Source organism: Pseudophryne corroboree, chromosome 3 (assembly GCF_028390025.1).
Source record: "Pseudophryne corroboree isolate aPseCor3 chromosome 3, aPseCor3.hap2, whole genome shotgun sequence".
NCBI classification, from domain to species: Eukaryota; Metazoa; Chordata; class Amphibia; order Anura; family Myobatrachidae; genus Pseudophryne; species Pseudophryne corroboree.
Window position 1 is genome coordinate 65959436 of NC_086446.1, and position 27200 is coordinate 65986635.

A 27200-nucleotide genomic window follows, 5' to 3' on the forward strand; every position below is an offset into this window, starting at 1 on the left:
GGAGAATTGCGCTTGGACCCCGGGTCCTTTCTCAGACGTATCTTTAAGTCCCAGACATTAAAGATTCTATGGTATCCCTGATACCTGTTTTATGCTTTTACATAAAACTTCGTAATATTAAGTCCCGGACTTAAATATTACCTTGTCACGTGTTCCCGGAACACTGACACGGATTCAGCTTCAGTGTATGACCGCAATCCTGTATGGCAAAGACAGACAATAAATTCTCTATCTTACCATTCAGGGACGATCACTGAATTCCGGACATAGCCCCCAGCTGAAAGGATTTGCCCTTATATTCTTTAACCCTCGATGTGATGGCCTCTTAGACGTCTGGAGTATGAACTTTTAGCCACAAGGTACATGCACAACACAAGCAGTAAAAATTCACACTGTTTATTATGAAGTTAACAAAAGTATATAAGACAATGCATATGGGTGTAACTGACATGTCGTTACACTCCCATTGGCTCGTTAATAGTTACCAGGCAGAACAGAAAAAGGCGGATGTCCATATATGGGTTTTCTACAAGTTTCTCAAACATTTAACAAAGTTTTTGTAACACAGTATATTTGGGTAGAAAGAACAAGTTTCATCTGGTATGGAACTGACCTTGGATGCCAGACCCACACAGGCCTGGTATCTGTATGAGAGACAAAGGCACCTAGCACAGGGCAGCACGCATCCATGCAAACACATAAGAGTTCATATAGCATGTTTTAACCCTTCACTAGGGAAATAGAAATATTCACTTTTACACTGTAACCACCACAAGGAAACTGATCATATAAAAAGTAATATGTACCAAGACAGAAGAGGTAACCCTTCAGGGGTTAACTTCTGGAAGTCGGGCCCAGCGTCTCTCTAAAATTTAGCCCCCTGCTTCTGATAAGGTATAGGCCGGACTTACCTGGGTCACCAGAACCGTAGCTTAGAGCAGGCAGGGGGGGGCCCAGGCACCAGTAGTCACAGTAGGGCAGAGAGGCAGGACCATATCAACGGTCTGCAGCAGGAATCGGCCGGGTATCCAGAGCTCCGCGCGCCGCTTCCAGGATCGGCCAACTACTTGAGGCTGCGGCTTCGCCTGGTGATGTAGACCGCAACCGGCGGGGCTCAGCAAACAGGTCCCCAAGCTTCGTGAGAGGTGCAGGCAGCATCAGCAGGGTCCCCAGCAGTCGGGTGAGGGAGCAGCACCTCTGGAAGTGCGGGAAAGGAGCAGGTAGGGCAGATAGTAGCAGGAGCTGGGTAAAAGCTGGTCTACTCCATTAGCTAGTCAGGCCACTATGCTGACTTTTTAATGTGCTTAGATATAAATATATATATATATATATATATATAATATATTTGTGTGTGTGTGTGTGTGTTGCATTAATCTATACATACGTGCTTAGAGATTTTATATATATATATATATATATATATATATTTATTTATATATATATAAAAAAAATTGTATTGTATTGACCTACATCTGTGCTCTGGGGAACCATCAGCTAATGTTTTGTCTGGTGCTTCTCCGAAGCCAGTTTAGTATATTACAATGTTGTGCTTCTATATTGATAATATATATCATTGATTTTTTTTGTTTAGCCGTTATTATGCTGATCTGTGCTAGACGTGCGGCATGCATGTGTGCGCCTACGTCATGTGTCCGCATCAGTGGTCCGGGTCGGGCTCCCGCGCTGGAGATCGCGGCCAATCTGTGTGTGTCCATGTTTGTTCTTGGGGTTATTAGGTAAGCTTGATTTGCACTTTGTTTATTCCTGACGAAAATCCTATGGGGATTGAAACTTTGAATACTTGATCTCTGTGTCCTTGAGTTTCTTTTGAAAAATCGTTTCTGAGTCCCGCACAATTGCTGTTGTCTATCCATTTATTGTGAGGGCACCGAAACCAGCTACTACACATAGGTGGAGTGCCGGGTTAAATGCGCTTGTGCGCTCTCTCTCTCTCTCTATATATATATATATATATATATATATATACATACATACATACAGAGAATCCCGGCACTCCTCATACAATCTTTTTAAGGTGCTGCGGTGCCCTCCCAGAGGTAAGTTCCTCAGTGAATACAGTGGAGAAAGAGGGCGGCACTCACGCAGGCTGTTGCAGGTGTAGAAAAATCAGTTTTATTGATCCGACATGTTTCGGGGACTAGCCCCGTCCTCAGGGCCTTAACAAGTTAAGGCCCTGAGGACGGGGCTAGTCCCCGAAACATGTCGGATCAATAAAACTGATTTTTCTACACCTCCAACAGCCTGCGTGAGTGCCGCCCTCTTTCTCCACTATATATATATATATATATATATATATATATCCCAAAGAAAAAGGACGGCACTCACAGGATTTTTGTAGAGCATGTATTCTCCAATAGTAAATTCTCTTTAAGATTCCATCAACGTTTCGGTGTTAATCCACCGTCATCAGGTTGTATGTAGACAAAACAGAAGTGACAAACATGTTCACTGCATATGTGAATGGACTGCAGCACCTAGGTATTTACTTGTGGTTTATTGAGTGCCGATATATGTGGAACTATATATATATATATATATATATATATATGGATATGCATGGGGGATAGGGGTATCAGCGACCAACAATGTTTCTAAAAGTAAATCAATAAGAAGGCTAAATACTAAGAGTTTATGTTTTAAAACAAAAATATATAAATGGAGACATTTTTGAGATAAAAAGTATAACAATAGGTTTATTCTAAAAATATACAATAATTTTAAACTGAACCATATATAAGAGAGGGTAAAGGACAAAAATACTTCTAAAAAAAAACCTAAAAAGGTCAAGACTAAAATAATAAGAGAGTTTGAGCTTATCTTTAGTGTAGAGAGTCAATGAGGTACACCCAATGCGTTTCGTCTGTTGCTACGGAATTTAAAGAATATTGACAATCTTTGTCAGGCCGCACCTCTGGGCTTCCCCGGATTGATGCTGTCAAAATGCTGGTGCTGAGAAGAATAATTCGCCTCCTTCTCTGCCCTGTTCCACCTCTTATGCTGCCCTGTTCAGTGCTGTACATGCTGGGACGACAGGCTAAGCTCCGCCCGCTGTATGTTAAATATGTTAGGTTTGCAGGCTGACTCTGTCAGAGGGCCCTAGGTCTAGGTCTCCTTGCTTAGCTTTAACACTAAAGTATGCCTCTGCCCCTACCCGTGTGTGCATCTGCCCTTACCCGTAGGTGCCTCTGCCCGTACTCGTATGCCTATGTCCCTACCCATGGGTGCCTCTGTTCTTACCTGTGGGTGCCTCTACCCCTACGGTGTGTGCCTCTGCCCTTACTGTGTGTGCCTGTATCCTTACCTGTGGGTGCCTCTGCTCCTACCCATGTGTGCTTCTGCTCATCCCCATGTGTGCCTCTGTGTAAATTGTTCCAGGCATTCAAGAGTTATGCCTGAAAACTATGGATTTTCACGTCACCCCCTTCCCACCTCGACCCCTAGGGGTGCTAGAGCTGTCTTACCCCCACAGTATTTTTTCCCATATTGTAAGAGATATGTGTACCAGGTTTGGTGTAAATTGTTCCAGGCATTCTAGAGTTATTCCCAAAAACTATGCATTCTTACATGTCACCCCCTTCCCACCCCCACCCCCAGGGATGCTAGCGGTGTCTAACCCCCCAAGGTATTTATTTTCAGATTGTAAAGCATGTGTACCAAGTTTGGTGTAAATTGCATTAGGCATTCGACACATGAAAATGGTCGACGTATGAAAAGGTTTTTGTTTTGTTTTTTTTACATTTTTCATACTTTACCATCCACGTGGACTACGATTGGGGTAGTAACCTGTGCCGAGCGCAGCGGTAGTGGAGCGAGGCACCATGCCCGAAGCATGGCGAGCGTTCTGCAAGGGGACGTGGTACACTAATTGGGGTTCCTGGTCATGTTACGGAAAAAATGACTCAAAAAACTGTTCAAAAACCCATGTCGACTGTTTCGTGTGTCAACATGTCATGTGTCGACCAATAGTGGTCAGCCTAATGACCGTCAACCTTAACATCGTTGACCAGTCATACCGGAACCCGATTTTATATATATAGAAGATACACAACAAATTGGACGGATTGTTTTATAAAAAAAATAATCACAATTTATTATGTAAGATACATGACAGATAAAAAGATTAAAAAAAATATAAAAAATCCAGATACAATGTTTATATGAGAAACTAAAGTTGTACTGTATATAACCACCTATATATGATGAACTATTGGTTGAAAATCCACTTATGTACTCCTGTATATAGTTCCAAAAACTTGCTAGAACCTTCTCCAATCAGAAATAGTCACTGTAAAGGCATATATTTTACCGGATGTGAATTGGCAACAATCCATTGATGATAGCTCCGCTTTATGAATAATCCATAAATAGCTGGAGGGATGATAGAGGCATAGGTGCTACAGTGCAAAGTCCCAGGGTGGAGCATATGTCCAAATAGTGTCAAGATGAAGAACAGAAGTCCAAATGGGTAGTAGGGAGTGGAGTAAGCTCAATGCATTTCACTGGGTAGAAAACATCCAGCTTCCTCAGGAGCACTATATTGAAAATGGCGGTCATGGTTTTTAGGCACCACCTTAAAAATAAATTGCAAGTATGTGTAGATGAAGAGGGGAAAGTCTCATGCTTTCTTCCAGAAATGCACAATTGTTACAGTATTGTTAACTAAGCCATTGTATTATTCCACTATCCAAAAATAGCCACCAAGACCAGCACTCTCCTGAACTAAAACAAATGATATGAAAAACGTCAGTCCTGACTGAAACATTGAATTTGGGGTTGCTTAAAAAAATGTGACAGAAGTTGACCCTGGTACCTGCTTTTCAAATGAGAGATGGAAAAGTTTTAGCAACACAAGAAAATTTACCGTAGCTCCAAACCATCAATTTTAGGCAAAATAAAAAAAAGTGATAAATTACCCCAATTTCGTCTTTATCAAAATGTATTACTGTAGTCAGTGGCAAATGCAGGATTTCTAGTGGGGGGAGCTTTCCAAATACAGTTCACAATTTTGCACTCTGTAGAACATTGGATCAAGAGCGGGAGTCTGGGGGAGCGGTAGAAGAACCTAGTACCAACCATTGACTTTAATGTAAACATTGGTCTTTGTATACACTTTCTAAGCACACATTCTCCCACCTCATGGTAAGGCTCCTGTCTCTTCTTCCAGGCAGCTACTCTCTGGTCCAGTGCATTGATAGAGTCAGATCCAAACACATATCAAACTTGGTAGAAGAAGCTGCTACTAATGGGCATGTGCTGCAGCTCTGCTCTTTTCCTTACAGTGCATGATGTGGTGGCAGCTCTAGTAATAGTATTATATACCACTGCTATTGTTGTCATAATTTGACCCACTCGCCAATAGGAGTTTCCAGGCAACCAGAAGCCCCTTCCTGCGCTTGCCTATGGCAGTGACAGAAATTGATTCTGGAGTCTGGTTTTAAAATGGGAGATGGAAACGTTTTTGCAGCACAAGAAAATTTGCCTAAGCTCCAAACCTTCAATTTTAGCTGACAATTAAACTGTCCCTCTGTACAGTGATCACAGACCACTCTGTCGTTATATAGTGTCCTAAGTAATATATAATCCGGCAATGAGCTGGAGATAGAGGGCTGGATTCAATTAGGTGCAATCATTTACTGCATCGGTAAAAGGCTTGGTCCTATTCAATTAAAGCCCCTTTTCATTGCGCGGTAAATTACCTGCTATGCGCATTAACCCATAGAATCCGGTATAAATTCCCGGAGCTATGGGTTAACAGGTTTGTGGACAGGGCAGTTAATGTAGATTTCTGTTCTGGGGATTAGACTTGGATAGTTCTAATACTTTCAGAGGCGTAACTAGGGTGGGTCGAGCAGGGCACGTGCCCTGGGCGCTATATGCAGACCAGACAGTGGGGGGCGCCACCAGGGCAGTGTATACAGTCAGTGTGATTTTTATGTTGCATCCTATTGCTACTGTGGCCCCCGATGCCCCTGCGGGAGCTGTTGTCAGACGAACAGGTTGCCGTGCGCACAAGGGCCTCCCGGCTGAAGACGCGTGTCCGTGCGATGCTGGACGGGACAGGTGTTGCCGTCTCTTACAGCTGCCTGTTCCTGTGGTGTCTCTCACTGCTGGTTCCGCCGAGCTCCCTCTCTGCATCGGCGCTCTTCCCGGCCGCCCTCTCTGCATCAGCGCTCTTCCCGGCCGGCCTCAGCCATGGGGACAAGGAGGCATTGCTGCAGTGCTGCTGCTGGAGGCCTGCTTCGGGCTGGCCTATCTGGGGGGTGGTCGCTGCCTTCCTCAATACCTGAGCCAGCGGGGCTGGAGCCTCATTACCAGTACAGATCTGTGCCCAGGTCTGTCTAATGTGTGTGCCACATATACTTTATGTATTTTGTATGTGTGTTCCTTGTTTATATTATGTACTCTCTGTGTGTGTATAATGTATGTATTATGTAGTGTGTGTGACATGATGTATATGTATTAAGCGCTCTCTGTGTCACATGTATGTATTATGTACAGTGTGTGTGTGTGTCACATGTATGTATTATGTACTCTGTGTGTGTGACATGTATTATGTGCTCTGTGTGTGACATGTATGTAGTGTGTGTGACATGATGTATGTATTATGTGCTCTCTGTGTGACATGTATGTATTATGTAGTGTGTGTGTGTCATGTATGTATTATGTGCTGTGTGTGTGTGTGTGTGTGCGAGACATGTATGTATCATGTACTGTGTGTGTCATGTATGTGTCTCCGATAGGGTGCTGTTTTACATACTGTACACTGTAGATCTGCAATAGTTTCCTATGGGTGCTGTTAGTGTGTATAATACAACTCTGGTACAGTACCGTATATCACACATACACACACGCACACACATATGTAACAGCACCACATACACATGCTGACACCTATATTTACTCCGACATACACATGCTGACACCTATATGTACATTGACATGCACACGGTGACACCTATACGTACGCTGACAATTCTACTTACATCAACATACATATGCTAGCACACTGACATTCACACGTTGACACTTGCACATACACCAATATACACACACAGACACTTATAAATACACCGACATACACATGCTGATAGACTGGCATACACACGCTGACACTTATACATACACTGATATACACACACGCTGACACTTATACATACACTGATATACACACACGCTGACACTTATACATACACTGATATACACACGCTGACACTTATACATACACTGATATACACACGCTGACACTTACACATACACTGATATACACACGCTGACACTTACACATACACTGATATACACACGCTGACACTTATACATACACTGATATACACACACGCTGACACTTATACATACACTGATATACACACGCTGACACTTACACATACACTGATATACACACGCTGACACTTATACATACACTGATATACACACGCTGACACTTACACATACACTGATATACACACGCTGACACTTATACATACACTGATATACACACGCTGACACTTACACATACACTGATATACACACGCTGACACTTATACATACACTGATATACACACACGCTGACACTTATACATACACTGATATACACACGCTGACACTTACACATACACTGATATACACACGCTGACACTTATACATACACTGATATACACACGCTGACACTTACACATACACTGATATACACACGCTGACACTTACACATACACTGATATACACACGCTGACACTTATACATACAATGGCAAACACACACTAACATACACATGCTGACACCTATACATACCCACCTATTTATATGCTGACATGCACAAACTGACACCTATTTATACGTTGACATCTATACATACACTGACATACACACCCCTACATCTATACGTTCACTGACCTACGTACCTTGACACCTATATATACAGTGACAGCTATTTGTGCGGGAAATGATGATGATGATGATGTGGTAGAGACATGTAGGGGGGGAGATGGTGATGAGAGACGCAGGAGGGGGGAGATGATGGTGTGTGCTGAGAGACGCAGGAGGAGGGAGATGATGGTGTGTGCTGAGAGACGCAGGAGGGGGGAGATGATGGTGTGTGCTGAGAGACGCAGGAGGAGGGAGATGATGGTGTGTGCTGAGAGACGCAGGAGGGGGGAGATGATGGTGTGTGCTGAGAGACGCAGGAGGGGGGAGATGATGGTGTGTGCTGAGAGACGCAGGAGGGAGATGATGGTGTGTGCTGAGTGACGCAGGAGGGGGGAGATGATGGTGTGTGCTGAGAGACGCAGGAGGGGGGAGATGATGGTGTGTGCTGAGAGACGCAGGAGGGGGGAGATGATGGTGTGTGCTGAGAGACGCAGGAGGGAGATGATGGTGTGTGCTGAGAGACGCAGGAGGGAGATGATGGTGTGTGCTGAGTGACGCAGGAGGGGGGAGATGATGGTGTGCTGAGTGACGCAGGAGGGGGGAGATGATGGTGTGTGCTGAGAGACGCAGGAGGGGGGAGATGATGGTGTGTGCTGAGAGACGCAGGAGGGGGGAGATGATGGTGTGTGCTGAGAGACGCAGGAGGGGGGAGATGATGGTGTGTGCTGAGAGACGCAGGAGGGAGATGATGGTGTGTGCTGAGTGACGCAGGAGGGGGGAGATGATGGTGTGTGCTGAGAGACGCAGGAGGGGGGAGATGATGGTGTGTGCTGAGAGACGCAGGAGGGGGGAGATGATGGTGTGTGCTGAGAGACGCAGGAGGGAGATGATGGTGTGTGCTGAGAGACGCAGGAGGGAGATGATGGTGTGTGCTGAGAGACGCAGGAGGGGGGAGATGATGGTGTGTGCTGAGAGACGCAGGAGGGGGGAGATGATGGTGTGTGCTGAGAGACGCAGGAGGGGGGAGATGATGGTGTGTGCTGAGAGACGCAGGGGGGGGGAGATGATGGTGTGTGCTGAGAGACGCAGGAGGGAGATGATGGTGTGGCTGAGAGATGCAGGGGGCAGGTTGTGACACAGGGAACAGGATGTAAGTCTGGTTGAATCGCTGTTGTATGATGCTAACCTAAATAATATTCCTACACAACCAGGCATCTTCTGGACAATGGGATCTCCTACATGATTATTGAATACCGACTGAAGACGCCGTCTGCCTTAGATGATATATTTCTTCAGAGGTTCCACATTGTGAGAAACCATCATATAGGTAAGGTGCATGCAAAATTTACAGGTGGTGTGTGATCAGTGCTGCAAGTGTGGCGGTATGGGGTGGTACTGCGTACCGGTAAGAAATTCCCAGCCGGTATGCAGTACCACTGGGCCGCCACCTTGCAGACACCGGGTGTCAGAGAGAGAAGAGCACAGCATGCGCCTCTCCTCTCCTGCCTGCCCAGTGAGTCTGGACTCCGGTGACCGGCGGTCTCTCCTCCACCTGCGGCGTCGGCATCCTAACATTACTGTAGGCCCTGGTCAAACCAATGCCCTGGGGCCCCTAGCGGAGGGCAAGGGGGGTTTGCTGTATTCCTGGAAGGAAGGGAGAGGGAGGGAATGGGAGGGAAGGAAGGATGAGGGGGAGAGGGGGGGGGAAAGTAGGCAATCAGCAATGGGCCCTTGGAATCCTGGTGCACTTGGGACCTGCCCACAGCCTCTCCATGTCTCAACTCCTGACAGCAGCCTCTGCCTAAAGTATGTCTCAGCCTCTTCACCTGTCTCCCCTCCCACCTGCAGCCTCTGCCCCTGTGTCTACTGTGGATCCTCTGCTGTAGCCTTGCATAGTCCTCTCCCCCACAGTGGCAGCCTGGCACCACAGTCAACTGCCCATTGAGGCCATAGGAAGAGACGGCTCTGGGCGTGGGGCTTTGGGAAGGTGACACACGAGAGGCTTAGAAGTGTGTGTGGGAGAAGACACACAGAGAGACAGAATGAAGGAGGGGGTGGGGACAGAATGAAGTTGAGGAGGCTGTTTGACACAGAAGGAAAAGGGTATGATGAGAGACACAGGCGGAACATGTGAAGACGCAGGGGAGATGGTGTGCTGAGAGACGACGCAGGGTGAGAGAAGATTGTGTATAGAGAGGGTTGGTGATGGCGTGTTGAGAGATGACGCAGAGGGGGTGATAGTGTGCTGAGGGATGTCGCATAAGGAGGTGATGGTGTGGCTGAGAGATGCAGGGAGAGATGGTGTGCCTGAGAGACGCAGAGGGCAGGATTTGACATAGGGCAGGATGGCTGAACCGCTGTTGTATGATGCTGACCTAAATTATATTCCTACACAAACAGGCATCTTCTGGACGGTGTGATCTCCTACATGAATAGTGAATACCGACTGAAGACGCCGTCTGCCTTAGAGGATACAGTTCTTTAGAGGTTCCATATGAGAAACCATCATACAGGTAAGGTGCATTTGAATTGAAAACAATGTTCCCAGTGTGACATGAAACAGGTGGCGTGTCATATTGGCACGCCCCATTTTCAGTGACCATGCCCCTTCTGGCATGTGACCACGCCCATTTTTCGGCGCGCGTCTGCGACGCGCGCTCACGTTTCTTTTTAGAAATTTTTTCCCTTGGGGAGGGGGGGCGCCATTCCCAATCTTGCCCTGGGCTCCAAAAACCCTAGTTACGCCTCTGAATACTTTATAATGTGCATAAAGAATTCTTTGAACTAATTCATTCTGCCACAGTGGTCTGCTGGACATAAGGAGGGAAGACTTGTGAATAAACGGGTTGACGGGTTCCTAAATAAATAAATGTTATATGATTCTCCATGCTTCAACCAATGGGTGCGGCTGAATTCCCAGTAGTGATCACTAAACTACTAACACTAGTGAAATGGAACCTGCGCTCCAATTTGGGGTTAATCTTAAAAGAAAACGTAATGTACTGGGCAGCAAATGTCCTTTCAGCATATCTTGGGGTTCCAACACCAGAGAAACTTATATGAATGGATCTAATCTTGTAGTCCTCCTTAGCCCAGGGCTTTAGTGGACCCCATCCTTAACCACTTGCCTGGCATGGTGGCATCAGATGTGACCACACCAGCAAGTGTTTTATCTGACCTGGTGGCACAGGATGCAACCAGTCAGATAGAGAGTGTTAGTAGCTGCAGGGAAGGGTAACTTCCTGCCTCCCCGCACCCTCTCCTCAGCATTGCTGATCGGTCAGCACGGCAGGACCCCCCACCTAGTGGCTGCAAGCAATAGCAGCTGTTGGGAAAGTGTAAAACAACCTGTGCCCCCCCACCCCATCCTCCCCCTGTGTACCTGGCAGATGTCTTGGGTGTATACAGTAACGTTGCAATGTTAACAATGTTCCGATGTTACGGTCTTCCAGACCAATGTTCCGAAGCTTGAGAAAACTGATTTATTTATTTAATTTCATTATTTTTAAGTAAAATCATTCGGGATAGGGTTAAATTCAGGTTCTTCACCTAATTCACTCATAAAAAACAACAACAATTTCTGAGCGTTTTTTTTGGGGGGGAGGAAATAGTCAGCTAAGCTGTTAAAGAGAGAATTCCAGGAAAAATAACACGTTTTGATTACAGAAAAGTGGAAAATAAAAAAAATAAAAAAAAGGTAAAAGCACTAAAAAAGATCAAGTAGAATTAAAAGTAAATACTTCCATAGATGTGCAATATGTATGTAGATCCCACAGGTGTCAGATTTAAAAAAAAACAGAAAATTTAATTTCTACTTACAATAACTTTCTATTCTGGATTTGATAACAGCGACCCACTTATATTATGTAATTATGGTCTCCACTATGGGGGTCATTCCGAGTTGATCGCTAGCTGCATTTGTTCACAGCGCAGCGATAAGGCTAAAAAACAGCAGTTCTGCGCATGCGTATGCAGCGCAATGCGCATGCGCGACGTACGGGCACAACGAACGATGTAGTTTTGCACAGGGTCTAGCGATGCATTTCAGTCGCACTGGCTGCCGCAGAGTGATTGACATGAAGTGGACATTTCTGGGTGGCAACTGACCGTATTCAGGGGGTGTGTGGAAAAATGCAGGCGTGCCAGAAAAAACGCAGGAGTGGCTGGGCGAATGCAGGGCGTGTTTGTGACATCAAATCCAGAACTGAATAGTCTGAAGTGATCGCAAGCGCTGAGTAGGTTTTGAGCTACTGTGAAAACTACACAAAATGTTTTTGCTGGCGCTCTGCGATACAACCGTTCACACTTCTGCTAAGCTAAAATACACTCCCAGTGGGCGGCGGCATAGCGTTTGCACGGCTGCTAAAACTAGCTAGTGAGAGATCAACTCGGAATGACCCCCTATGTTTGGAGAACCACTAGAAAATTGAAAGATAGGTGTGGTGAACATCTTCATAATATAAGAAAGGGCTTTGAAAATCATTCTCTTTCAAAACATTTTAGGTAAAAACAGAAGTTCTATTTCATGGATTTAAAATATAATGAGTATAAAGAAGGTTAAGGGAAATTAGAGTCAAATTAATTAAAAACCATCTTGCAAAGATAGAAATGAGAGTGATTAATGAGGCCAATATCCTGGAACCGACTGGTTTGAACAGTGATTTGAGGTTAAATGTGTTTATTTAAAATAAATATTTCTCAGGTATTTCCCATTGTATTATCCCCCCTTATATTAATTTCCCTCCATGTTTGATGTTGAGATGTGTGTCCATTCTTTTAGACGCATGGGATGAGTGTTAAACAGTAAGTGCTTCCTTTATACTACTATATTTTTACTTTTATATTTGATTACATTCTTATATAGAATTTTTCTAGTATAGTTGAATAGCTTATTTTACATGCAAACAAATAAACAAAAAACTAGCGCTACTGATGTTTTATAAATTATTAAAACAATAGAACTTTCACAATGAAACATCTGATGGGGGAGTTTTAGAAACGAAATGCTTCAGCCACAATCTGCCCTCAAATGGCTCCACGCATTTAGAAAGACACTCACATCAATATTCAGCCTAACGTTCCTATAAGGGTAGCTTTATAGCTATAGGAAAAAGCTGGTGCTCTTTTCAATCACAGTGAACCGTAAGAATGACACTTACATTGAAGTTCAGTTTCGAGTGGACTGAAAGGTTTCTTTTTATTTCTCCACTCACTGCAGACAGGAGACTGAACTTCAATGTAAGTGTCATTCTTATGGTTCACTGTGATTGAAAAGAGCACCAGCTATTTCCTATAGCTATAAAGATACCCTTATAGGAATGCGAGGCTGAATATTGATGTGCGTGTCTTTCTAAATACATGGAGCCATTTGAGGGCAGATTGTGGATGAAGCATTTTGTTTCTAAAACTCCCCCATCAGATGTTTCATTGTGAAAGTTCTATTGTTTTAATGTTTTAATAATTTATAAAACATCAGCAGCGCTAGTTTTTTATCATTTATTTGTTTGCACGAGTCCATATTTGGGAATTTTTGAAGGGTAAATTCCATTCATTTTAAACCAGCAGCTTTTCATTGCAGCGCAGGGCTACATCTAGTATATTTGTTGCAGCTTATTTTACATGTAACTTCAATGATTGCTACAGTATATGCTCAAAAAGAAAAAAACATCTCTTTAGGAGTTGATGCCCTCTTATTAAGAATTGATGGTATGCACCAAGATGTTTTATTGGTGGATAGGAAGAATGGGAGGCAGCACGTTTACATCAAGTGCTGCTTCCGGTAGTCATGGACACTAGAAACATCATCCTGTATCCGCCAGCCGGGAGTCCAATCGGACATGCGCAAGCTTTCACGCCATGTCTGGGGGAAGTAGAGAGCGTTCCAGCTGGGTGGAACGCACACCTTATATGGTCGCCTACTCATTAGCACAAGAAGGGAGTTAGAAACCGGAAGCAATCGGGCATGACATTACGTCTGGAGGAAGTGGGGTAGGTTCCAGCTAGGTGGATGCACCCACAGACACCAATAGCAGATGAGGATCATACTTTGTGGTGGAAGTGGATGAGTTCCATAAAACAGCAACGCACTTCCGGCCCGTATAATAAAGTCTCTAGATTTATTGGATCACACTGTTGAAGTGTAATTATTTGTATATAGTTAAAACGGCTGATATTTTATGGTGATGTACCTTTTTAAATAGGATTTTAGTACCTACCGGTAAATCCTTTTCTCCTAGTCCGTAGAGTATGCTGGGGACTCCAAAAGGACCATGGGGTATAGACGGGATCCGCAGGAGCTTGGGCACACTGAAAAGACTTTGACTGGGTGTGAACTGGCTCCTCCCTCTATGTCCCTCCTCCAGACCTCAGTTATAGGAACTGTGCCCAGGAGAGACAGACATTTCGAGGAAAAGATTTTTGTTCAAACTAAAGGCTAGAACATACCAGCCCACACCACAACATACCGTACAGCCGGAGTAACAGTAAACCAGATAACAGTATAAATTTAACTACAGCAACAAGCTGAAACAACAAATACACAACCCGTGCGTAAACCAGTGCAACTAATAAGAATACACTGCAAGCAACCGTCTGCACTGGGATGGGCTCCCAGCATCCTCTACGGACTAGGAGAAAAGGATTTACCGGTAGGTACTAAAATCCTATTTTCTCTTACGTCCTAGAGGATGCTGGGGACTCCAAAAGGACCATGGGGTCTATACCAAGGCTCCAGACCAGGCGTGAGAGTGCGGACGACTCTGCAGCACCGATTGAGCACACATGAGGTCCTCCTCAGCCAGGGTATCAAACTTGTAAAACTTAGCAAAGGTGTTTGAACCCGACCACGTAGCTGCTCGGCAAAGCTGAAGTGCCGAGACCCCTCGGGCAGCCGCCCAAGATGAGCCCACCTTCCTGGTAGAATGGGCCTTCACTGATTTCGGCACCGGTAGCCCAGACGAAGAATGAGCTTGATGAATTGTACTACAAATCCAGCGTGCAATAGTCTGCTTCGAAGCAGGATAACCAATCTTGTTGGAAGCATACAGGATAAACAGCGCCTCTGTTTTCCTGGCCACCGCCGTTCTGGCAACGTATATCTTCAAAGCTCTCACAACATCAAGAGACTTTGGAACTGCCACAGCATCTGTAGCCACAGGTACCACAATAGGTTGGTTAATGTGAAACAAAGAAACCACCTTCGGCAGAAATTGTTGACGAGTCCTCAATTCCGCTCTATCCGAATGGAAGATCAAGTACGGACTCTTGTGAGATAAGGCCACCAACTCAGACACCCGCCTGGCAGATGCCAGAGCCAACAGCATGACCACCTTCCAAGTGAGAAACTTTAATTCAACTTTTACGCAAAGGCTCAAACCAGGAAGACATAAGAAACTGTAAGACTACGTCAAGATCCCATGGTGCCACCGGGGGCACAAACGGAGGATGGATATGCATCACTCCCTTCACAAAAGTCTGAACCTCAGGGAGAGCAGCCAATTCCTTCTGAAAGAAAATAGATAAAGCCGAAATATGCACCTTGATGGAACCCAATTTCAGGCGGCATCGACGCCTGCCTGCAAAAAATGGAGAAACCGACCCAAGTGAAATTCTTCCGCAGGAGCAGCTTTAGTCTCACACCACGAAACATACTTTCTCCAAATACGGTGATAATGTTTCGCCGTAACGTCCTACCTCGCATTAAGGAGAGTGGGAATGATCTCCCCGGGAATACCTTTCCGAGCTAAGATTTGGTGCTCAACTTCCATGCCGTCAAACGCAGCCGCGGTAAGTCTGGAAACATGCATGGTCCCTGCAATAACAGGTCCTCTCTTAGAGGGAGCGACCAAGGATCTTCCACAAGTAATTCCTGAAGTTCTGGATACCAGGCCCTTCTTGGCCAATCTGGAACAACAAGAATCACTTGCACTCTTGCTCGTCGAATGATTCCCAGTACCTTTGGAATGAGAGGAAGCGGAGGGAACACATACACCGACTGAAACACCCACTGAGTTACCAGGGCGTCCACTGCACTGGCTTGGGGGTCCCTTGACCTGGAACAATACCTCGGAAGCTTCTTGTTGAGGCGAGACGCCATCATGTCGATCAGCGGAGTTCCCCAATGCTTCGTCACTTCTGCAAATATCTCTTGGTGAAGAGCCCACTCTCCCGGATGGAGATCGTGTCTGCTGAGGAAGTCTGCTTCCCAGTTGTCCACTCCCGGAAGGAAGACTGCTGACAGAGCGCTCACGTGCTGTTCCGCCCAGCAAAGGATTCTTGTGGCCTCCGCTATAGCCGCCCTGCTCCTTGTTCCGCCTTGACGGTTTATATGCGCCACCGCTGTTATGTTGTCCGACTGTATCAGGACAGGCGGACCCTGAAGAAGGCTTCTTGCTTGTAGCAGGCCGTTGTAAAAGATTCCTGGAGCAACTATTTCCCCTGGAAATTTCTTCCCTGGGTGACTGCGCCCCAGCCTCGGAGACTTGCATCTGTTGTCAACAGGACCCAATCCAGGATGCCGAATCGTCACCCTCCTAGGAGGTGAGAACTTTGTAGCCACCACAGGAGAGAAATCCTGGCCCTGGGAGATAGACTTATCTTCCGGTGCATGTGCAGGTGAGACCCGGACCACTTGCTCAGCAGATCCCACTGAAACACCCAGGCATGAAACCTGCCAAATGGAATGGCTTCGTACGCCGCAACCATTTTCTCCAGAACCCGAGTACATTGATGAACCGACACACTTTTCGGCCTCAGAAGTTCCCTGACCATGGTCTGCAATTCCGGAGCTTTGTCTTCCGGAAGAAACACCTTCCATAAGCCCGTGTCCAGAATGATGCCCAGAAAGGGCAACCGAGTGGTTGGAATCAACTGAGACTTTGGCAGATTTAGCAGCCAACCGTGTTGTCGCAGAACGGACAGAGAGAAATCCACATTTTGCAGCAACCGTTCCCTGGACCTCGCCTTTATCAGCAGATCGTCCAAGTACGGGATAATGGTAACCCCTTGCTTGCGAAGGAGAACCATCATTTCTGCCATGACTTTGGTGAAAATCCTCGGGGCCATGGAAAGCCCAAACGGTAACGTCTGAAACTGGTAATGAGAATCCTGTACCGCAAACCAGAGGAAAGCTTGATGCGGAGGATATATTGGGACGTGTAAGTAGGCATCCTTTGTGTCGACTGACGCCATAAAGTCCCCCCCTTCTAGGCTGGAAATCACAGCTTGAAGAGATTCCATCTTGAACTTGAAAACCTTCAAGTATGGAATGAGGGACTTTAGGTTCAGAATCGGTCTGACCGAACCGTCAGGTTTCGGTACCACAAAGAGGCTCGAGTAGAACCCCTCCCCCCGTTGGGACGGGTGAACGGGAACAATGACCCTCTGCTGACACAACTTTTGTATTGCTGCATTCACCACCTCCCTGTCCGGAAGAGACACTGGTAAGGCCAAAATGAAAAACCGGTGAGGGGGCACCTCCAGAAACTCCAGCTTTTATCCCTGAGATACTATATCTAGGACTCAAGGATCCAGGACTGATTGAACCCAGACCTGACTGAAGATTCGCAGACGGCCCCCCACCGGTCCTTGCTCCCCCAGGGAAGCCCCAGCATCATGCGGTGGACTTGGTAGAGGCAGGGGAGGACTTTTGGTCCTGGGCTCCTGACACGGCAGGCATCTTTCTTCCCCTTCCTCTACCCTTTGAAGCGAGGAAGGACGAACCTTTTCCATGCTTGTATTTATTGGGACGAAAGGACTGCATCTGCTGATGTGGTGTCTTTTTCTGTTGTGTGGGAACATAAGGAAGAAAAGATGACTTACCCGCCGTCGCGGTAGACACCAGATCAGCCAAGCCGTCACCAAACAAGACATTACCTTTGAAGGGGAGAGCCTCCGGGGAATAACACTCAGCCTCAGACATGCCGACACGGAGTATCGACACACCAACACACACACACCGCCTCAGCTAGGGGACAGACCCACAAGGAAGCCTAGATAGAGAAGCACAGAGGGAGTATGCCAGCTCACACCCTAGCGCCCATATATCCCAGAACAGAATATATGTTAAAAGCGCTGTTATGGAAAACAATAATGATGCATCAATAACTGTGCCCCCCCAATTAGCTCCCTGTTACTTGAAGTGGAGCTTGGAGGTCCTGGGCCAGCGTTCTCTGCAGCGGCGTGGATGAGTGAAAATGGCGTTGGTGAGCTGTGCGGCTAAGCCCCGCCCCTTCTCCGGTGCGCATCAGCACGCTAAAATTTGAAATCTGAAAATGCCAGCGGGGGTCTGAAAAACGGTGCAGAGGCACCGAAAAGCATTTTGCCAGCTCCCAGACCCAGTAACATGCTGCTCAGGGCGCTCCCCCCCCCCTTCCCCAGCGCCCTTAACCCTGCAAGTGCCGTAGGTGAAGTGTGTGGGAGCATGGAGCGCAGCGCTACCGCTGCGCTGTACCTCGTTACTGGAGTCTTCTGCCGTCACTGAAGTATTCTGTCTTCTGCATATTCACCCGGCTTCTTTCTTCTGGCTTCTGTGAGGGGGGTGACGGCGCGGCTCCGCGAACAAGCAGCTAGGCGCACCAAGTGATCGAACCCTCTGGAGCTAATGGTGTCCAGTAGCCTAAGAAGCAGAGCCCTTAGCTAAGTAGAAGTAGGTCTGACTTCTCTCCCCTCAGTCCCTTGATGCAGGGAGCCTGTAGCCAGCAGGTCTCCCTGAAAATAAAAAACCTAACAAAAGTATTTTCTAGAGAAACTCAGGAGAGCTCCCCTAGTGAGTGTCCAGTCAGTCCTGGGCACAAAGTCTAACTGAGGTCTGGAGGAGGGGCATAGAGGGAGGAGCCAGTTCACACCCAGTCAAAGTATTTTCAGTGTGCCCAAGCTCCTGCGGTTCCCGTCTATACCCCATGGTCCTTTTGGAGTCCCCAGCATCCTCTAGGATGTAAGAGAAATCATATTTAAAATGTATTGTACTTGAAAGTAATTTTAATGCATAAGGAAGTAGTCATTGTTGACCCCGCCCACTAATTAAAAGGAAGTGGGCATAAATAAGGTTGTTTTTTTTGTATAAATATGTTAGTATGCCACCGATTTACACCCTGAGGAAGACTCTTGTAAGTCAAAACGTGTTTGTGGTGGATGAGGACCTGTTGCTGAGTGTGACCTGAGGTGGAGACACTGGAGTGTCATAGGAGAAGTTAGATACCCAGGAATTACACCTACCTTTCTTGCGGACAACTTTGCCTTTGTTAAAGGCCACATACGGTACTTGTTGTTGATGTATTAATAAATTATACTGTTATACGCTATGAAAGAATTTCTTTTTATGTTTCTAAGGTTGAATTCAAAAGAATCCTTGTTTCAAGTTCGAAGGAGACACGAAGGACCAACTCATTTCCTAAAACCTCTGCTGTCACATTGGTCTATTGTTTTTCGGTTAAAAAAACTCAAGTGACCAGGTTCTGGGATATAATGTGTTAAATATGGGATACATATGATATCCTGACAGCACCATCCCATCTGCTGGAATCCCAACAGTGAGTTCCTCACAGGCTCACTTCACTCGCCACACATCGGGCCCGGTGGTTCGCTACTCTCGCCACAGGTTCTATTTCCACTCGGTGGTATGGACTGTCAAAGTCGGAAAAATATCATGCTACACGTTGCCATATATTCACCCCATGCGCTTGCCCGCTGCACATGCACATTCTCTCCCGTGCGTGTGCATATTCGAAGTTGCGTGCCGGCGCCTCCACGGCCGTGCGCTCAGGCGCGTGGTATGTGCATTTACGGTAGAGTTTGCGTGCGTCTAGCGGGCGACTCAATCGTTACATAGTAAATCCAAATAGTATGTTTTATAGATAATGTTCCCCTTAATAATAACTGTAAGTTTGTTTATCGTAACTGGTCCCTGGACAGAGGAATTCCTCTTTGCATGATACAAAGGGTCAGATAGGGTCTGAGCGGTGGTTTCTGGTACCTAATTAAAGAACATTTTATTAGGAACAATCCGGTGCTGGTTAGGTAAAGATTAATCGCTCCTGCGTATAGTTATGTCTATTAGTAGTTTCTGGACATTTACTATATTTGCGGTTCATTATCAATGCGGCGGGAATCCTGAGATTCCCTCCCACCTGAGCAGTTTGATATAGTCACAGCCCACCTGTTCAAACCAACCTATGTGCTTTGGTTATAATGCGGGGAGACATTCCTGTGTCCAATGAACAATGAGATTATAGGTCCCTTTGTAGTGTACTGTAAGCAGTGTATATAAGATCAGCCAGCCTGGCCCAGCTCAGTCTTCTCTGCACAACGGTTTTCATCATTGACTAACCCAGAGCTGGAAACCAGGACTGCGCAACAAATCATTCCCCAGTGTGTAAGTACTCTCTGTGACCATTCTTAATCTCTGACTGTCATTTTGCCACGTTCTCTCTCTCTCTCTCATTAGGGTATATTTACTAACATTCGTAATTTTCGGAAAAAGGTCAAAGTTCAATCACGAATTACATCGAAAGTGTAAACTTGCAACTTTTTGAATTGATTACGACTAATTTACTAAGCTGTCGTATTCTGCATTTTCATTTGTTCCGATGTCGATGTCATTCGTGTTTTTTTTACATTTTTTTACGGCAGTGATTAGCAAAACACTGCCGACTTTTTAAAAATGAATATCGGCCGGATCTGTGTGATCCGTGCTGAGGTTCATTTTTTTTTTTAATTTTAAACTAAACACTGTAAAATCTCTAAAAAAAATTGCGTGGGGTCCCCCCTCCTAAGCATAACCAGCCTCGGGCTCTGAGCCGATCCTGGTTGCAGAAATATGGGGAAAAAAATGACTGGGGTTCCCCCATATTTAAGCAACCAGCATCGGGCTCTGCGCCTGGTCCTGGTTCCAAAAATACGGGGGACAAAAAGAGTAGGGGTCCCCCGTATTTTTAAAACCAGCACCGGGCTCCACTAGCTGGACAGATAATGCCACAGCCGGGGGTCACTTTTATATAGTGCCCTGCGGCCGTGGCATCAAAAATCCAACTAGTCACCCCTGGCCGGTGTACCCTGGGGGAGTGGGAACCCCTTCAATCAAGGGGTCCCCCCCCAGCCACCCAAGGGCCAGGGGTGAAGCCCGAGGCTGTCCCCCCCCATCCAATGGGCTGCGGATGGGGGGCTGATAGCCTTTGTTGAAAAAGTAAAGATATTGTTTTTAGTAGCAGTACTACAAGTCCCAGCAAGCCTCCCCACATGCTGGTACTTGGAGAACCACAAGTACCAGCATGCGGCGGAAAAATGGGCCCGCTGGTACCTGTATTACTATTACTAAAAAAATACCCCCAAAAAAACAAGACACACACACCTTGAAAGTAAAGTTTTATTACATACATCCACGCAAACATACATACATACTTACCTTATGTTCACACGCAGGTCGGTCCTCTTCTCCAGTAGAATCCATGGGGTACCTGTTGAATAAATTATACTCACCAGCTCCAGGGTCCCAGGCTCCTCGTAGAATCCCTTTGTAATCCACGTACTTGAATAAAAAAAAAAAACGGACACCCGAGCCATGCACTAAAAGGGGACCCATGTTCTCACATGGGTCCCCTTTCCCCGACTGCCAGAAACCCACTCTGACTTCTGTCTAAGTGGGTTTCTTCAGCCAATCAGGGAGCGCCACGTTGTAGCACTCTCCTGATCAGCTGTGTGCTCCTGTACTGAGTGACAGGTGGCACACGGCAGTGTTACAATGTAGCGCCTATGCGCTACATTGTAACCAATGGTGGGAACTTTCTGCTCAGCGGTAAGGTCACTTTCGGTCAACCGCAGGGCAGAAAGTTCCCACCATTGGTTACAATGGAGCGCATAGGCGCTACATTGTAACACTACCGCGTGCTGCCTGTCACTCAGTACAGGAGCACACAGCCGATCAGGAGGGTGCTACAACGTGGCGCTCCCTGATTGGCTGAAGAAACCCACTTAGACAGAAGTCAGAGTGGGTTTCTGGCAGTCGGGGAAAGGGGACCCATGTGAAAACATGGGTCCCCTTTTAGTGCGTGGCTCGGGTGTCCGTTTTTTTTTTTTTATTCAAGTACGTGGATTACAAAGGGATTCTACGAGGAGCCTGGGACCCTGGAGCTGGTGAGTATAATTTATTCAACAGGTACCCCTTGGATTCTACTGGAGAAGAGGACCGACCTGCGTGGGGCCATAGGTAAGTATGTATGTATGTTTGTGTGGATGTATGTAATAAAACTTTACTTTCAAGGTGTGTGTGTCTTGTTTTTTTGGGGGTATTTTTTTAGTAATAGTACTACAGGTACCAGCGGGCCCGTTTTTCCGCCGCATGCTGGTACTTGTGGTTCTCCAAGTACCAGCATGCGTGGGAGGCTTGCTGTGACTTGTAGTACTGCTACTAAAAACAATATCTTTACTTTTTCAACAAAGGCTATCAGCCCCCCATCCGCAGCCCATTGGATGGGGGGGTACAGCCTCGGGCTTCACCCCTTGCCCTTGGGTGGCTGGGGGGGGTACCCCTTGATTGAAGGGGTTCCCACTCCCCCAGGGTACCCCGGCCAGGGGTGACTAGTTGGATTTTTGATGCCACGGCCGCAGGGCACTATATAAAAGTGACCCCCGGCTGTGGCATTATTTGTCCAGCTAGTGGAGCCCGGTGCTGGTTTTAAAAGTACGGGGGACCCCTACTCTTTTTGTCCCCCGTATTTTTGGAACCAGGACCAGGCGCAGAGCCCGATGCTGGTTGCTTAAATATGGGGGAACCCCTGTCATTTTTCCCCCCATATTTCTGCAACCAGGGTCGGCTCAAAGAGTCCGAGGCTGGTTATGCTTAGGAGGGGGGACCCCACGCAATTTTTTTTTAGAAAATAAGCACTTTCCCACCCCTTCCCACTGATATACATGCACGGATCTCATGGATCCGTGCATGCCTATCCAATCACGGCTCAAAAAAGCAGGTCTGCTTTTTTTTAGCACTTTTTTACGAGTTGTAATTCTTCATGGCAGTGTTTTGTTTTTTTTTTGCTTTGCACTTCTTAGTAAATGACCGAGATTCATACTTAAACAGCCGCGTTTTGACCAATGGTGTATTCATTCGTAATTTTTTTGTTGGACTTCCAAAAAAATACGAATGCCCTCATCACTGCCGTGATTTGAGTTTAGTAAATTACCGAGATGACACTTTGAAGAAAAAACGGCATCTCGGTCAAAATCGGGATCTTAGTAAATATACCCCATTGTATGTTATTGTTTGCGATTGTGCCGCTATTGTGTATTTACGTGTAGTTATTCTGTTAGATATTGATGTTAGCCTGTAGTGTATGAACTGTTAACTGTATTTCCCCTTTTGATATAACTAAATCTTGTTAGTAAAGGTTTTGGAGCCTTAGCAAGGTATTGTGTGTTTATTACATATCTGAGGGTATTCAGAGCGTCTCAATCGCTCAAACAGCTTTTATATTAACAAGGTTAAGCATCGTTATATCGCTGCAGTATTTCAGTAGTAAGGTTTTCAATACAAACTCAATCTTTCAGTGTGTTGCATACAAGGTTTACGGAGTGTCATCCCATGAGCGTCTGCGCCGCTCGTGTTCCCCTCACGGTCACAGCGTCCGCTACGCTAGTAGCATAGCATTACGGTAGTCGGCCGCCTATAGCGTGTTCGATACCAAGCGTAAAGCTGTGAGCGAGCGAGCCGCTTGTGCGTCTCGATCACGGCTGAGCGTCTGCTACGCTAAGTGCGTACCCTTACGGTACCCCATACGCCAATTGCTCACTGAGTCTCTTACCTACATATAGTGAAAGTTATAAGGTAATTAATCAGCATTATCAGGACCCACCAACCAAGTGGGAATACCGGGCAGGTGTCGGGATTACGGCGTTGGTCTCCTGAATGCCAGGATCCCGACAGCCTGTATATTGATTGCATCCCTTAAATATCGAGACTAATACAGGATATTTCAAAAAGGATAAACTTTTTTTTATCTAAGTTACAATAATGGAAGCCAGCAAGCAACAACTTATACTCAGCTAATATCTGAGATATTTTAAGATCTGTCCCAGATGATGGTCGTCAGTTAAGCAGTTTAAATAATGAAATTCAGTCGTCATCAGGGTCCCTCCTTAATAATTGTGGCTGAATTATAAAGCTGAAGTGGGTTTGTAAAAGACTACAGATGTTTTCTCTTACATCTGTGCTACAAGTCGCAGTACACATAGGTGCACATAGGTGGTCATTCCGAGTTGTTCGCTCTGTATTTTTCTTCGCATCGCAGCGATTTTCCACTCATTCTAAATTTGCTATGCAGTTAGGTATTTTACTCACGTTTTTTTCATCGTTCTGGTGATCGTAATGTGATTGACAGGAAGTGGGTGTTTCTGGGCGGAAACTGGACGTTTTACGGGTGTGTGTGAAAAAACGCTACCGTTTCTGGGAAAAATGCGGGAGTGGCCGAAGAAACGGAGGAGTGTCTGGGCGAACGCTGGGTGTGTTTGTAACGACAAGCACTGAACTGATCGCAGATGCCGAGTAAGTTTGGAGCTACTCAGAAACTACTAAGAGAGATCTAATCACAATATTGCGAATCCATCGTTCGCAATTTTGAGAAGCTAAGATTCACTCCCAGTAGGCGGCGACTTAGCGTGTGCAAAGCTGCTAAAAGCAGCTTGCGAGCGAACAACTCGGAATGAGGGCCATAATGCGTGAGTGCCGCAGGACTCGGTAATGCAGAGTGTCTGTTCTTGCATTTTCATCTTGGATGCATAGTAATGTAATCTGAAGCACGAGTAGCTTCTGCTGATTAAAATGCATACAAAATTTGCATACAAAATGCTATGCTACAGTGTTTTCATGGAAAACACTGTAACATGGCATTTCTGATGCAGATAGAGCCGCAATTGCACACAAAATATAGGTATGCTGCATATCATTTTAATCAGCAGAAGCTACTCGTGCATCATATTACATTACTTTGCGTCTAAGATATATTTTCGCAGAAAACAATGCAAAAAGTGACACTCTGCGTTACTGAGTCCCGCAGTGGCATGGCGCGACTTTAAGGGCTGCGTAGCGTGACTGCAGTAGGTGTGATACAGAAAGTAGACGTTAAAAAGATAGACCGTCATTAGGTCAACAGTCAAAAGGTCGACACAAAAACAATTTTGGGTGGATTTGTTTTTAAACCTTTCTTACCACAATTTGTTGAAATGTGTCCCCTGGTGGGCTTGCTTCACTCACCATACTTCAGGCTCGGTAGCTCGCTTCGCTTGCCACAAGGTTACTAATGGTGATAGTTTGTGACATGGATAGTCAATTTGATGAAATGTGTCCCTTTGCGGGCTCGCTTCGGCACAGTGGCTTGCTCCACTCCGCTTCACTCGCCACAAGGTTACTAAAGGTATTAGTTTATGACATGGACAGTAAACGCTGCACAAGTTGTAAAAAAAATAAATTTATCGGCCATTACATCGCCCTTTTGACCTTGTCGAGTTTTTGACTATCAACCACCTCCCAACTGCAGCTAGGATGTAAGAGGACACATCTGTAGATCCGCAGCAGACAGAACCAGCTTCAATATAGCCAGGAACACACTAACATTGGGGGTCATCCCGAATTGATAGCTCGCTGCCATTTTTCGAAGCGCAGTGATCAGGTCTTTACTGCACATACTTATGCACCGCAATGCGCATGCACGTCGTACAGGTAAAAAGCGTATAGTTGCTGAGCGATGGACTTAAGGAAGAATCCATTCGCACGGGCGATCGCAAGGAGATTGACAGGAAGAGGGCGTTTATGGGTGTCAACTGACAGTTTTCTGGGAGTGTTTGGAAAAATGCAGGCGTGTCCAAGCATTTGCAGGGCGGGTGTCTGACGTCAATTCCGGGTCCAAAAAGACTGAAGTGATCACAGCGGCTGAGTAACTCTAGACCTACTCAGAAACTGCACAAAATGTTTTTGCAGAGCTCGGCTGCAAAGGCGTCAGCAAAGCGAAAATACACTCCCCCGTGGGCAGCGACTATGCGTTTGCACGGCTGCTAAAAGTAGCTAGCGAGCGATCAACTCGGAATGAGGGCCATTGTCTCAAAGGATTTTAATTTCAGTGTCTGTAAAGCTGGGTGCAGTAGTCGTTCACATAAGATAATTTATCTTAGACCTGGCAAGTTTCCCATTTCACCCACTTATGAACACAATACCCCAAACATAGCTTACTAGACAAGTTTCCATATTAGATACTAATAAAAGGAATAATCAGCCTAAATAGCTGTCTAACCCCCATATTTTTCTAGCTGGCTCCTGTATGTCTGCAAAGCAATAATCGTAATACAAAATGGAGTCATACATAAACAATATGGAGTCCAAAATTAGTTAAAACTATCACCCCATACGCCTGTTTGGGGCCTTCTAAGAATACGCAGTATACACAACCCTGTTTTCTATTTCTATTTGATCCAACTGATTTGCACTATGAGAAGTGGTTTGTGTTTTTCTTTTAGAGGTACCACAAAGGTGAAAAAGACTGTGGAATTAAAGCCCTGGGCTAAGGAGGACTATAAGATTGGATCCATTCGTATAAGTTTCTCCAGTGTTGGAACTCTAAGATATACTAAAGGACATTTGCTGCCCAGTACATTACGTTTTCGTTTAAGATTAACCCCAAATTGGAGCGATCCTAATTATCCCCAGGTCCACTAAAGAATTTTCACGTGCCTCATAAAAGTTGAGTTTCGAGATCCCCAATATAAGGGCAGACCACTATCTTGAATGCTTTTTGGGACACATGCGGTCCAAAAAGATATGAGAATATGAGAACAAGTATAACTATAGAAATAAGTAATTAACAAGGTCATTTTTAATTGGTCATTACTCCCAGTAGTACTATCTTGCACGATCACTATAGTGTTCCCTATATAGTTATAACTGCCATATAAATATTGGGGATTAAAACAGTCACATACATATCCTTTCATTATTTAAAAGTACAAGAAGGTTTTTATATCGCTAATATCTTTCGTTCTGTCAAAATTTGTTTTTAAACACTTAGCCATTTTACATAGTAACATAGGCCCTCATTCCGAGACGTTCGCACAGTAAATTTCATCGCATCGCAGCGATTTTCCGCTTAGTGCGCATGCGCAATGTCCGCACTGCGACTGCGCCAAGTAAATTTGCTATGAAGTTAGGATTTTTACTCACGGCTTTTTCATCGCTCAGGCGATCGTAGTGTGATTGACAGGAAATGGGTGTTTCCGGGCGGAAACAGGCCGTTTTATGGGCGTGTGGGAAAAAACGCTACCGTTTCCGGAAAAAACGCAGGAGT

The 27200-nt window shown here is 45.7% G+C and overlaps 1 protein-coding gene and 1 long non-coding RNA gene across 2 annotated transcripts in view; one reads left to right on the forward strand and one right to left on the reverse strand.

Moving 5' to 3' along the window:
* The window catches only part of LOC135057165 (uncharacterized), a 208438-nt gene that overhangs the window by 107847 nt on the left and 73391 nt on the right, over nucleotides 1–27200 (reverse strand). The gene's annotated exons all lie outside the window — the stretch shown is intronic.
* LOC135054737 (uncharacterized) lies at nucleotides 9057–20601 on the forward strand. The gene is made up of 3 exons (XR_010243563.1): nucleotides 9057–9208; nucleotides 10282–10394; nucleotides 19210–20601. It is a non-coding gene; the product is annotated as an uncharacterized LOC135054737 (long non-coding RNA).